At 33.6% G+C, this 15,623-nt stretch overlaps 1 pseudogene; it reads right to left on the bottom strand.

Moving 5' to 3' along the window:
• Window positions 1–2,095: 2,095 nt before the first annotated feature.
• LOC107898173 (2-methyl-6-phytyl-1,4-hydroquinone methyltransferase, chloroplastic-like) lies at window positions 2,096–14,913 on the bottom strand (annotated as a pseudogene).
• Window positions 14,914–15,623: the final 710 nt, after the last annotated feature.

The following is a 15,623-nucleotide window of genomic DNA, read 5'->3' as shown; positions in this document are numbered from 1 at the left end:
AAGAGAACTAACGAAAAAAAGTTTCAAGATAAACTCATTGGGTTCAAGAATTGACTCAGAAAACGACTCATTAGTTGAGCTTAAGAGAAGTTTTTTTATTCTTTTTTGAGTTTTAAAAAATTATAGATGTGGAATACCTCTATTCTAAAAGCCGAAAGCTTTTATTAGGAAGTTTGAGGATCAATTTGATAGAATTTGTAAATATAATGGATTAAATTTATTTAATTATTTAATGCCAAATGAACAAAACAGGAACGAATTCAAACGTTAGTGCTTAAATTGAAATTTCTTAAAATTAAGTGACTAAAACAAAAACGTTCCTATAATTGGGTAACCATTTGTATAGTTTACTCTTGAAATTTCATATTTATCAATTCAAACCAAGTGATTCTAAATCTGGTATGCTTTTCTTTAAAATGAATTTAGCAACCAAGAATCCTTTCAAGATCATTTAAAAAGACTTCTGATCGGAGAAATTTGTGGTGAATTTGGAAAATATTTATGTTTTTTTCTTCATAGATCATTATTTTTCTTCTTTCATTTCATTTGTAAAGATGTGATACGAAAATAAGATATAAATGAAATGAATATACTTATTTTCTATATAATCTATTCAAATATCTCAACAGTACTTTTTTTTTCTATAACATTTATTTTTCATTTAATCGCCATAATAATGAACATATTGATAAGAATTTGAATAACATGTTTTAATAATATCTAATAACTTTTTAATTTTTTAAATAATTTGAATATTTTTAAAAAATATTAATATTTGTTAATGTGTCATTCTTCAATGCCATGTCAGGATTAATTACACACAACATGTCATGTGGTATTGTATTGTGTTATCATTTGTCATGTTAGTAAAAAGTCATAATGGACACGATCAATTTTAATAGAATGATTTAATTGATTATTATTTTTATTGATAATAGCTCAATTGAATAAAATTTTAGAATGAGAATTTAATTCATTTTTTTAATTTATTAGTTAGGAATTTTTTATTTGTAAGGAAATGTTATTTTTTTTACCCTTATTTTGAGTGTAACAAATTTTAATTATTATTTATAAAATTATTGCACATCAATTTATAATTTTATATAATAAATTGTGTGATATTTATATTTTGTATTTTGCATTTATATTGTGTTTTTAGAAGCTATATTTATTTAGGTTTATTTATTTCATTATTTTAATTTTTTTTAGCATTTGAATTTGTCAATTATATCCACTTTAGCACTTAATTGTTTTTGTTTAATTTAGTGTCTGAACTTGAAAACTGAATACATTTAATCTCAAAACATTAACATTGTGAAAAATAGTTTACTGGACATTCTTAGCTAATCGGATCCATCCATGTGTCAAGCCACATCCCAAATCTTAAAAAAAAAATACATTTTTTAGTTTCCATTTTACTTTTAAAAAGCGGTAAAGTATTGCCCGCGTTCTATTTTGGTTAATGAACTTTTAATATTTTTCGATTTTTTAGTCACTAAACTATTCGAAATCAAATTTTTTATCATCGTATGTTAATAGTTGTTTGAAATTTGACAGAATGTTTACATGGACTTAATGTTATTTTCACATCATTTTTTCAATATTCCACGTGTAATATTATTATTAGATCCAAAAAAATACGCACAATTTTAATGTTATTTCCACATTTATATTGTAAGTTTGAAGCACAATTTTAATGTATGAGGTACCATATTTTACTAGGTCGTGGTGGATGAAAATGGAGTAAGATGGGATCATTGGGTAAGAACTATTGGTACTGAAGGTAAGTCGTTCAGTGCAAGAAAAAAATCAGGATCAGGTTGGCAATCATGTAGTTGAAGATGGAGTGACGGGTGAAGCTATCGCCTTTGGACTGAAGACAAAAATTGGAATCTAAAAGCATCTAGAGGTTGATGGAGGTGTCGTTGGAGTAATGGGTGCTGGTGCAGTCCACGGCTAGACATGAACTTGAAGTGTTGTTGCAATGGTTGAGCAGCAAGCATCTGAAATTGTTCTTGATGGCGCCGTAGGAGGCAGCAGTGAAGCAAAAGAGGGTGTAGCGGTGGTGATTACAGATGAAGTCTTTCCATTGAAATCATGTTTGCTTCAACACCCTGTATGCTTCCTTGATGCCCTATTGTGGGTTTGGCAAGTACTCTATATTGAAAAAGACACAATACCATATTCTCATTTCTCAATTAGAGACATTATCAAGCTACTATCTCTCAAATTCAAAACAAATCATGCATGCATAGCAAACTAACTAGAAAAACTACCAAACCAATAACATGTTGACCTGCTTTCAAATGTAGTAGTTAGTTCAGATCAATTCCACACTTAAGGAGCTTGTTTTCTTTGCAATTTAGGATTTTATATTTCATTTTCAGTAATTACGCCTTAGAATTCAATATTAATAAAATAAGTATTTATTAACACATTTTAAGTGTTGTGACCCAATAGGCCAACACGGGCCTTAGGTTGTGCTAATATGCTTAATTGAATGTGTAGAATGAAGATATAAAGGCCTAATTGATGTGGAAGCAAAGGACGAGTGATGCACAAGCTTCCCAGGATGTCAAAGCATAAAAAAAGACACAAGGTAGAAAATGTATGTCATGTCACGCCAAAGACTTGGTGTGGCACGACACAGGTCGACGTGCTACCCAAGTATTTCGAGGTTATTTTCGTCCTTGTAATCAACCTTATACGAAGACCTAGGACATGCCAAAGACCTAATTTGGGTTACTAACACTTCTATAAATAATACATTAGGGGTTTGATGTAACTAAGCCGTCCTAGATGCCTTCAAAAACCCTAGTAGTTTAGGAGTAGGAGTAGATTAAAATTTTTTCGATTTTTTTCATAACTTAGTTGTTTTCCTCTTGGAATCCGTTTTGATCCAAGATTCTATTTATTGAATTTAAGTATTTTAGTTTACTTGTTCTATTCGATTTAATTCTTTATTCCAATAAATTGATTTGCTACTTCGTTCTCCATTTGATATTCAATTCACGATTATTCAAATCTCTTTTCTCTTTCGAATCAATTATGTTCTTCACATGATTTGTTCAATTGAGATCGAGATTATGAATAACATGAGTGGTTAAATCCCTTAGGGGAGATTAACGAGTGGATGGGGATATGATTAACAGATGATTTAGGGTTTTTCGATAGGGTATGAACTATATGTTCTTAAACCACTAGAATTGACAACCCTAGGAAGTTATCATAGCTAGACGAGATAGGGAGATAAGTCAAACTGAGTAGATCGCAATTTATTTTGGTTGAGAATGTGAGGTTAGGAGATAAGCGAGTATCAACCAATTGATTAGTTAATTAGAGGTCAAGAGGCAATAATTGGTTAATCGGTAGCTAATCCACTCTATAACCCTAATCCAAAGTTAGTTACAAACCCTGAAGCGAGTTAATCTTTCTGATTGATTTATTGATTTTTACCGTTTGTTTATTTTACTTATTTATTTATTCTCATTATTTATTTTTATCTCATCAATCTATTTTATGGTTCATCATACTATAGGAATTAATTACTACTACTTAGACTTATTATTGTAAAAATATTTTCATAATTTATTCCATCCTCCCTTGGTACGATCCTCGCAATACTCTCAAAATATTTCGTTTTACTAAACTATATTACAATTTGATCCGTGCACTTGTAGACACCATTGTTCTAATCTCTTATATTTTTGGTGTTGTATTTTCCTATAAACGATAACTCATTTATAAGCAGTCACATGTCAAATACTGTAACAGACATTTTTTAGTGAATCGGAACAGTGGTTTCAAGACCACAAATTTGAGTCCGTAAGAAAAATTATTTTAAAACTATTTTATGGTCTACTACATGTTAGGAATATCGTATAAAAAATTTCGTTATTAAGAAATTTTACTGATTACTTGATTAATTGATAAAATGACTAAATTGCATAAAATGCAAAAGTTGAATTCTAGTAGCTAGAGGGATCAAATAGCTATGGAACTCAAAAATTGAGGTCCTTATGGGGTAATTATACCATTAAATGTATTTAGTAGATAAGCATGCTTAGTCATCCATGGAAAATTAATTAAAGAAAAGGATGAAATTGGAAAGTTGAAAAATTAAAAGATGATAAGTTAATTAAATCAAAGAAAATATCATTTTATTATCATCTTCCCCAAATTTTTTATGGAAACCCTAGCTAAGAGAAAGAAATTCAAGCAAGCTTAATTGGGTAAGTAATATTGTCCCGTTTTTAGTAATTTATATATTTCTAATATCGCAATAACCTAATCTAGCTATTTTGAGGATTAATTTGCAAAATTATCAAAGTATCAAAATTTTTCCATCGATGTGTATGCTGAAATTTTGAAATTTATGGTAGAAAATGAAAGGTTGTTTATAGATAAACAACTTTTGTAAAGAAAATTTTCATGAAATTGTGATTTAGAGGCTAAATTGAAAAGATGAAAAATTCACGAAAAATTTCTAATTTTTGTGAAATACATGGGCTGTAAATGTTATATGTAAAAATTGACTAGGCGTGGAATAAGAATTAGATTGCATGAATTTCATTTTTCGAGCCTAGGGATGAAATCGTCATTAATTAAAACTTTAGAGGAAAAATGGTAATTTTTCCTAAGATGTGAAATGGATTGAATTTAATATGAATTGTATTGAATTGAGTTAAATTTACTCATATAGATCTGGATAGACCTAGTACGGAGTTGGATCGAGAAAAACAAAAAGTATCGAATTAGTAGATTCTCATGTACGAACAAGTGTCGATGTAAGTTTGTGCAACTAAATTGTGTATATTTACATGCTTGAGTAAAATGTTGTATATGTGAATGTTAAATTATGAATTTGGTATGTTTAGGAAATAAATTCATAAATCCGATAATGTCCGATAAATATTAAATCTCGTTTGAATACATGAAATTCGATTGGATACTGGGCTCCTGTATTGATTGCGGTCTTGCATATGTTGCAAAAACACCATAGCTCGAAAGAGCATCCCGTTATTAGCCCGCCTGAGCATTTCGTATGATGGTTCTTTCGAGCTTCCCGTTATAGCTCTTTGGAGCGTCCCGATAGGTTGTGATCCTACATGTGTTGTGGACACACCTTAGCTCTTATGAGCTTTTTGATTATATAGCTCTTCATGAGTTTCCCGTTAATTGACTCTTTGTGAGCTTCTCGACATGGCTTGCTTGAACTTCCCGATATATAGCTATCCGGAGCTTCCCGATTAGTGGCTTTTCAAAGCTACCCGTTATAGGCTCAGACGAGCTTCTTGAATATTACTCTTATGAGCTTCCTATTTTAACCCGGATAAGCTTCCCATTTATGTACTCTCACAAGCACTCCTGAATATGAAATGATATGAATTCATGATGAAATATTATTAAAAAAATACTTGAAATACAAGAATATGATACTCATATGTTCATTTGATACTTGGAGTGATAGATACATATATGAGGAAATGGTATACTGATGAGCTCATCTATATTCCTTGGTATTTATATGAATTTACATAACTAACATGCTTGATGAGGATTTATGTGTGGTTAGGCTATTGATTTTATTGATTTGGATGTACTGTGAGTACTTATTTTAAATGAACATGATTGGTAACTTAATTTCCTGTTATACAAACTTACTAAGCATTATATGTTTACTCTGTTTGTTTTCCTCTGTTTTATAGTACTCGAAAGCTCGTAATGGTTGGAAATCGGTCGGAGCATCGTCACACTATTCTTCAGGTCGTTTTGGTATAAATAGCAAACTTATCTTGGTATAATGGCACGTATAGGTTAAATTGGCCAATGATGGCATGTATATGGTTGGTTGTAACTAGCCATTGGAATGACTAGTGACAGCATGTTTGATGTATGTGTAGGAGGTTATATCATGTTTAATATATATGTGTTTGTATGATAGATTAAATTTTGATAAACTTATATGATTATACAAATAGGTAAGTTTGAATACTTAAATACATGTGATGATATATCATGCATAAGATTGGTTTTGGCTTGGTTTTAATGTCTTGAATTGGTTGGTGAATGTATTCAAGTGTTGTTGTAGGTTGAAGGCAAATTTGGGTGAGAAAAGTGCCCTTGAAAATGACATATTTTCGTCCATATGAGTGGACATACGGGCGAATGTCTCAACTGTTTGTGACACACAGCCATGCACACGGGCGTGTGGTTTGGCCGTGTGTCCCTTACATTTTTAAAATTGAGAAACAAAATTCCCAGGTATTTTCACACAGGCGTGCGACTTGGTCGTGTGACCTCTGCACCTAATTAATGTAAAATAAATTGTTCACACGGCCTAGCACACAGGCGTGTGGCTTGACCGTGTGACCCAAGTCAGTAGCTACCCTAATTTGAACACGGGCTGGGACACGACCGTGTGCCTCACATCGAATGCCTACATGGCCTGGGACACGAGCGTGTCACTTGGCTGTGTGGCTCCTGGCCACATGGGCATGTGTCCCTTGTACCTAAGGAAAATTTTGAAATTTTTCGAAAATTTTTCTAAGTTCCTGGTTTAGTCCCAACTTATTTTAAGTGTATATTTTGGGTTTCGAGAGCCCATATAAAGGACATTATGATTGAATATGATTTGTTTCATATATGAATAGTAAATGTTACGAATTTACTGTATTTGATTTGTAAACTCCGGTAATGTTCTGTAACCTTATTCTGACGATGTATATGGATTAGGAGTGTTACATTTATTGGTATCAAAGCTACGGTTTAGTCGATTCTTGGACTAACGTAGCAAGTACGAGTTTAGCTATGCATGTTATTATATAATTTGTGATAGTGTGATGACTCCTAACCATTTTAAATATGTTTTTCATATAGTAATGTTGTCCAACTGAGCTGAATTCGAGGAAACTGAGAGCAATGCTCAAGCTTCAGTTCAAAACGCTGCTTCAGTTCAAAGACTCAGCTTATCAGTGGTGGAATACCCTGACTTCTGTTGTATCAAAGGAAAATATTACATGGGAATTTTTCCAAACAGAATTCAGAAATAAGTATATTAGTCAAAGATTTTTGGATCAGAAAAGAAAAGAATTTTTAGAGCTTAAATGGGGAAATATGACAGTATCTGAGTACGAACGAGAATTTGTCAGATTGAGTAAGAATGCAAGAGAGTGTGTTCCGATTGAAGTTGTCATGTGTAAACGTTTTGAAGAATGGTTAAATGAAGACATTAAGTTATTGGTTGGAATTCAGGAATTAAAGGAATTTGTGGTGTTAGTTGACCGGGCACATAAAGCCAATGAGCTAAGCAAAGAAAATAGGCAAGTAGAGATAGAAGCCCAGACTCTGAGTAAAAGATTTATGGGAAAGTCACAACCGTTGGCTTCAAAGAAATCGAAGAAATATCATGGTCGCTCTACCACATATGTGGGGTATTCTGAGAGAGACTGAGGCTCTCAATGCTTTAATCTGAGATCTCTGGCTCCATCCGCAGTAAGTGTAGGAAGTGTTGCTAACCCCAAACCTAAATGCAAACATTGTAATAAGTTGCATTTTAGGGAATGTCACATGGGAAGCGGGGCATGCTTTAGAAGTGGTTCTTTTGATCACTATATCTGAGACTGCCCAGAAAAGCCTAAAAAAGATATTGTTTATAATTTAAAGTTGAACAATCCTGCTTCGATAGCTAGACCACCTCGTAACCCGGTAATGCTAGTGGTTGCCGAGGTGTGACAAAATATTCAACTGTCAAATCTGAAGCACGAGCATCATCAATGACACATGCTATTCGGGCACGTGAAGATGCCTCTGCACCCAACGTTATTACTGGTACTTTTTCTCTTCTTGATACTGATATTCCTACTTTGATTGATCCTTATTCAACACATTCATACATATACACGAATTTAGTATCTGCTAAAAATTTACCTGTTGAGTCCACTGAATTCGTGGTAAAAGTTTCAAACCCCTTGGGCCAGTTTGTGATGGTAGATAAAATTTGTAAATATTGTCTGTTAATGGTACAGGGTTATTGTTTCTCTATTGATTTGATGTTGTTTCCATTTGATGAATTTGATGTAATTCTGGGTATGGACTGGCTAACTCAGCATGATGCAGTGGTAAATTGTAAACATAAGCATATTGTGTTAAAATGTCAGAATAGTGAATTGCTTCATATTGAATCTGATAAACTGGATGGGTTGTATAATGTGATATCAACAGTGTCAGCATAGAAATATATCAGAAAAGTCTATGATGCCTATTTTGCATATGTATTGGACACTAAAGTATCTGAATCGAAGATTAAGTCAGTACCAATTGTTTGTAAGTTTTCTGATGTGTTTCCGAAGGAATTACCCAGATTACCGCCGGTCAGAGAGGTGGAATTTTCTATAGATCTTGTTTCGGAGACAACACCGATATCTATAGCACCTTATAGAATGGCCTTAGCGGAGTTACAAGAGTTGAAAGCGCAGTTGCAAGAATTGACTGACAAAGGATTTGCTCGATCTAGTTTTTCACCTTGGGGTGCACTGATTTTATTTGTTAAAAAGTAAGATGGGTCGTTGAGATTATGTATTGAATACCAGCAGCTCAACAAAGTTACAATAATGAAAAAGTATCAACTACCTCGTATTGCAGACTTGTTTGATCAGTTGAAAGGTGCTACTGTATTTTCGAACATTGACCTTCGTTCCGGTTACTATTAGTTACAGGTAAAAGACTCGGATGTGCCAAAAACAACTTTCAGAACCAAGTATGGGCACTATGAATTTCCTGTAATGCCATTTGTATTAACAAATGCACTTGCAGTATTTATGGATCTAATGAATAAAATTTTTAGACCATACTTGGATAGATTTGTGGTGGTATTCATTGATGATATCCGGGTATATTCTCAGAATGAAAATGAACATACTGATCATTTAAGAATTGTGTTGCAAACGTTGCGTGAGAAACAACTGTATGCCAAATTCAGTAAATGTGAATTTTGGCTTCGAAAAGTCGGTTTCCTTGGACATATAGTATCTGAAGAAGGTACCAGAGTGGATTTGAATAAAATTTCAACTATTATTAATTGGAAACCACCGAAAAATATGTCTAAAGTCAGAAGTTTTCTGGGATTAGCCGGTTACTATCAGAGATTTGTAGAAGGATTTTCGATGATAGCTTCTCCGATGACACAATTGTTGCAGAAAGATGTAAAGTTTGAATGGACTGATAAATGCCAACAGAGTTTTGACAGATTGAAAGTTTTATTGACAGAAGCACCCGTACTAGTTCAACCTAAATCGGGTAAAGAATTTGTAATTTACAGTGATGCATCATTGAATGGTTTGAGTTGTGTCTTGATGCAAGAAGGTAAAGTAATAGCCTATGCTTCTAGACAGTTAAATCCATATGAAAATAATTACCCGATACATGATATAGAATTGGCAGCCATTGTTTTTGCATTAAAAATTTGGCGACATTATTTGTTTGGTGAAAAATTTCATATATTTACAAATCATAAAAGTTTAAAGTATTTGATGTCGCAAAAAGACTTAAACTTGAGACAACGTAGGTGACTTGAATTATTGAAAGATTGTGATTTGGTTATCGACTATCATCCAGAAAAAAGCCAATGTAGTTGCAGATGCTTTAAGCAGAAAGTCACTATTTACTTTGCAAGCAATGAATACCCAGTTATCTTTGTCTGATGATGGTTCAATCATAGCTGAGTTAAAAGTTAAATCGACATTTCTGCAACAGAACTACGAGGCTCAGAAAAAATGATGATGAATTACAAGCTAAACATGTGCAATGTGAGTCAATTTCCGATTCAAAATTTCATATTGGATCTGGTGATTGTCTTATGTTCAGGGGCCGAGTATGTGTACCGAGGAATTAGAAGCTAGTACAGAAGATTCTACACGAAGCTCATAGTGGTACTATGTCTATTCGTCCAGAGAGTAACAAAATGTATAATGATTAGAAAAAGATGTACTGGTAGCCGGGAATGAAACAGGATATTTCTAAATTTGTATCTAAATGTTTGATATGTCAGCAAGTTAAAGCTGAACATCAGATGCCTTCGGGATTATTACAGCCAGTTACGATACAGGAATGGAAATGAGAAATAATTGCCATGGACTTTGTGTCAGGATTACCCTTATTTCTGAAAAAGAAATATGTTATTTGGGTAATCGTTGATCGTTTGACAAAGTCTGCACACTTTATTCCAATACGTATGGATTTCTCCTTGGACAAATTAGTAGAGTTATATGTTTCTGAGATTGTCAGACTGCATGGAGTACCAGCCTCCATTATTTCAGATAGAGATCCATGGTTCACATCCCGATTCTGAAACAAGTTGCAAGAAGCTCTAGTTACAAAGCTACATTTCAGTACCGTATTTCATCCTCAAACTGATGGCCAATCCGAAGGTATGATACAAATTCTAGAAGATATGCTTCGGTGATGTGTGTTAGAATTCAAAGGTAATTAGGAAAAGTATTTGCATTTAGTTGAATTTGTATACAATAATAGCTATCAGTCAAGCATTAAAATGGCACCGTACGAGGCTTTGTACGGTCGTAAATGTAGAACTCCGTTGTACTAGACTGAACTCAGTGAGAAAAAAATACATGGAGTTGATTTAATCCGTGAAATTAAAGAAAATGTGAAAGTGATTCGAGATAGTTTAAAAGCAACCTCTGGTCGTCAAAAGTTTTATGCCAATCTTAAACAAAAAGAGATAGAATTTCAACTTGGAGACAAGGTATTCTTAAAAGTATCATCTTGGAAGAAAGTCCTTCGATTTTACCCTAAAGGAAAATTAAGCCCACGGTTCATCAGACCTTACGAGATCATTGAAAGAATCGAACTTGTTGCGTATCGATTAGCATTACCACTAGAGCTTGACAGGATTCGTAATGTTTTCCACAAATCAATGTTGCGACAGTATCGGTCAGATTCTTCACATGTTATTTCTCCTACAGAAGTTGAGATTCAGCCTGACATGACTTACAGTAAGGAACTGATCAAAATTCTGGCACATGAGACGAAAGAGTTAAGAAATAAAAATGTAGCTTTAGTGAAAGTTCTATGAAAACGACACGAAATAGAAGAAGCTACCTGGGAACCAGAGAAAACAATGAGACAGAAACATCCGAACCTCTTTACTGGTAAGACTTTCGAGGACGACAATTCTTTAATGGGGAGAATTGTAACAACCCGTTTTCAGTGAAATCAGAACAGTGGTTTCGGGACCACAAATTCGGCTCCGTAAGAAAAATTATTTTAAAATTATTTTATGGTCTACTGTATGTTAGGAATATTGTATAAAAAAATTTTGTTAGGAAATTTTACTGATTACATGATTAATTGATAAAATGACCAAATTGCATAAAATGCAAAAGTTGAATTCTAGTAGCTAGAGGGATCAAATAGCTATGAAACTCAAAACTTGATGTCCTTATATGGTAATTATACCATTAAATGTAGTTAGCAGATAAGCATGATTAGTCCTCCATGGAAAATTAATTAAAGAAAAGAATGAAATTGGAAAGTTGAAAAATTAAAATGTGATAAGTTAATTAAATAAAAGGAAATATCATTTTATTATCATCTTCCCCAAATTTTTTATGGAAACCCTAGCTAAGAGAAAGAAATTCAAGCAAGCTTAATTAGGTAAGTAATCTTGTCCCATTTTTAGTAATTTTTATATTTCTGAGATCGTAATAACCTAATCTAGATCTTTTGGGGATTAATTTGTAAAGTTATCAAAGTATCAAAATTTTCCCATGGATGTGTATGCTGAAATTTTGAAATTTATGGTAGAAAATGAAAGGTTGTTGATAGATAAACAACTTTTGTAAAGGAAATTTTCATGAAATTATGATCTAGGGACTAAATTGAAAAGATGAAAAAATCATGGAAAATTTCTAATTTTTTGTGAAATGTATGGGCTGTAAATGTTATATGTAAAAATCAGCTAGGCATCGAACAAGGATTAAATTGCATGAATTTTATTTTCTAAGCCTAGAGACAATCGTCATTGATTAAAAGTTTAGGGGTAAAATGGTAATTTTTTCCTAGGATGTGAATTGGATTGAATTTAATATGAACTATTAAATTCAGTTAAATTTACTCATATAGATCCGGATAAACCTAGTACAGAGTTGGATTGAGGAAAACAACAAGTATTGGATTAGTAAATTCTCGTGTATGAACAAATGTCGAGGTAGTTCGTGTAACTAAATTGTGTATATTTACATGCTTGAGTAAAATGTTGTATATGTGAATGTTGAATTATGAATTTGGTATGTTTAGGAAATAAATTCATAAATCTGATAATGCCTGGTAAATATTAAATCCCGTTTGAATACATGAAATTTGATTGGATATTGGGCTCCTGTATTGGTTGTGGTCATGCATATGTTGCAGACCAAAAATAGCTCGAAAGAGTGTCCCGTTATTAGCTCTCTTAAGCTTCATGTATGATGGTTCTTACGAGCTTCCCGTTATAGCTCTTCAGAGCGTCCCGATAGATTGTGATCCTACATGTGTTGTGAACATTCCTTAGCTCTTATGAGCTTCCCGATTATATGGATCTTCCTGAGCTTCCCAATATGGCTCGCTTGAACTTCTTGATATATGGCTATCTAAAGCTCTCCGATTAATAGCTCTTCGGAGCTACCCGTTATAGGCTCGCACGAGCTTCCTGAATATTACTCTTATGAGCTTCCTATTTTAGCCCGGATAAGCTTCCCGTTTATGTGCTCTTACATGCACTCCTGAATATAAGTTGATGGACTTACTGTATGGTACACTTTGAGTGTACTGCCCATGTATCCATCAATATTTTAAATAATTCAACGGGTAAAGATTCGATATGAAATTATATGAATTCATGATGAAATACTATAAAAGAATACTTGAAATACAAGAATATGATACTCATATGTTCATTTGATACTTAGAGTGATAGATACATCTATGAGGAAATGGTATACTGATGAGCTCATCTATATTCCTTGGTATTTATATGAATTTACATAACTAACATACTTGATGAGGATATATGTGTGGTTAGGCTATTGATTTTATTGATTTGGATGTACTATGAGTGCTTATTTTAAATGAACATGATTGGTAACTTAATTTCCTATTAAACGAACTTACTAAGCATTATATGCTTACTCTGTTTGTTTTCTTCTATTTTACAGTGCTTGAAAGCTCGTAAAGGTTGGAAAGTGGTTGGAGCATCATCACACTATCCTTCAGGTCGTTTTGGTATAAGTAGAAAACTTATTTTTGTATAATGGCATGTATAGGTTAAATTGGTCAATGATGGCATGTATATGGTTGGTTGTAACTAGCCATTGGAATGGTTAGTGATGGCATGTTTGATGTTGTGTAAGAGGTTATATCATGTTTAATATATATGTGCTTGGTCTGATAGATTGAATTTTGATAAACTTATATGATTATACAAATAGGTAAGTTTGAATACTTAAATACATGTGATGATATATCATGCATAAGATTGGTTTTGACTTGGTTTTAATGTCTTGAATTGGTTGGTGAATGTATTCAAGTGTTGTTGTAGGTTGAAGGCAAATTTAGGTGAGAAAAGTGCCCTTGGAAATGACCTATTTTCGTCCACACGGGTAGACACACGGGCGTGTGTCTCAACCGTGTGTGACACACGACCATGCGCACAGGCGTGTGGTTTGGTCATGTGTCCCCTGCATCTTTAAAATTAAAGAATAGAATACCTAGGCATTTTCACCCCAGCAGAGACACGGGCGTGTGTCTCAGCTGTGTGTGACATACGGCCTAGCACACGGGCGTGTGACCTCTGCACCTAATTAATGTAAAATAAATTGTTCACACGGCCTAGCACACGGACGTGTGGCTTGGACATGTGACCCAAGTCAGTAGCTACCCTAATTTGAACACGGGCTGGGACACGGCAGTGTGCCTCACATCAAATACCCACGCGGCCGGGGACACGGGCGTGTCGCTTGGCCATGTGAGCCACACGAGCGTGTGTCCCCTGTACCTAAGGAAAATTTTGAAATTTCGCGAAAATTTTTCTGAGTTCCTAGTTTAGTCCTAACTTGTTTTTAGTGCATATTTTGGGTCTCAAGAGCCCATATAAGGGACCTTATGATTGAATATGATTGGTTTCGGATATGAATAGTAAATTTTATGAATTTATTGTATTTGATCTGTAAACTCCGGTAATACTCTGTAACCCTATTCCGGCGATGGATATGGGTTAAGGGTGTTACAAATGCCAACTACCAGAATTTTACATCTTATAGTGCTTTTCAAGTAAACAGATAATTCTATAAGGGGGTTTGAAATATAACTTCCAGTAGACGCATACCTATTGACATAATTAGTAGGAAAAGGAAGATTTACATCACCTTCGATTATGTTGCATTCCTTGAAAGGCTCCATCTGTTTAGGTTTTGTAATATGGTGTAGAGATTGGTTAAGCATTGTTAGCATCCACATGGTTAATCATGCCCAAAGTAGTGAAATTAGTTCCACCACCAACATTTACAACCACTATGTTCTTGTCATTGAGATTGTTGGCTCAAGTGCATCATCCCTCATGTCTTCAATCCAGTAACCTAGGTTCATAATATGGCTATAGCCCATTGAGAGGAATCAGTAGAACGAAAATGCCTCTTTTTTGTGTTGTATGAATCTTGGTTGTGAAGTTGGCCTTGATGCAAATAAGTTGCACCTCGGGGCTATCGTCATTCCTGGCTTGGATATTCTTGCACTATAGATTAAGCTCGCACTGAAAAACTATTTCCCATGTAAACTTGACCCAAAAAAACCAATACTTTTTGGGGTTACCCATCGAATAAGAGTGAAGGCTTCAACTCCATTGAGCATGGAATAAGCCATAGATTAAGCCAAAAAAAAAAAGAAGAAGAAAGAAACCATCGCAACCTGGTAAAAAATGGTACCTCCTCCATTAAAACTATGCGAAATAACATTAAATTCACTTGAACACTTCTGTCAAAATTCAGACAACTATTAATGTTTGATGACCAAAATTTTTTATTTTGAGTAGTTAAATTAAAAGTTTAGTGACTGACCACCACCAGACGTGCGAACGTCAGGACTAGAAATACTGTAGCAATAAGATATAGAATAAAGTAGTGGCATCCGCAAGTATACGGATCAAATTGTAATATAATAAAGTGTTACAACGAAACACTCAATAAGTATTTCGAGGATCGTACCCAATAAATTGTAGATTGGAAAAACTTATTCTTAAATTAATTATATAAAATAATCACTAACCTAATCGAGTCATGAATTAGCGTTGATGCAGAACTAAAATATTAATTAAGCTAATTAAATTAACCAACCTAAATTAACCTAATGGAATTTCTTATTCCTAGTGTCAACAATGAGAGCTCTTAGCCTATGATTGATTAAATACCTAATTAACTAACTAATCCATTAATTATAATTGAGTCTTTATAACCCTTAGTAAGAATACCCTCCCGGTCTCATCTTTACTAAGGATTACCACCTAAGTTACCCTTCTAGTCTCTTCTTAGGCATACGAATACCCTCCCAATCTCACCGCTTAAAATAAGTTATAC

Source organism: Gossypium hirsutum, chromosome D04 (genome assembly GCF_007990345.1).
Source record: "Gossypium hirsutum isolate 1008001.06 chromosome D04, Gossypium_hirsutum_v2.1, whole genome shotgun sequence".
Lineage (NCBI taxonomy): Eukaryota > Viridiplantae > Streptophyta > Magnoliopsida > Malvales > Malvaceae > Gossypium > Gossypium hirsutum.
Note: the sequence above shows the minus strand (reverse complement) of the source record. Positions and strands in the feature narration are given on the sequence as shown.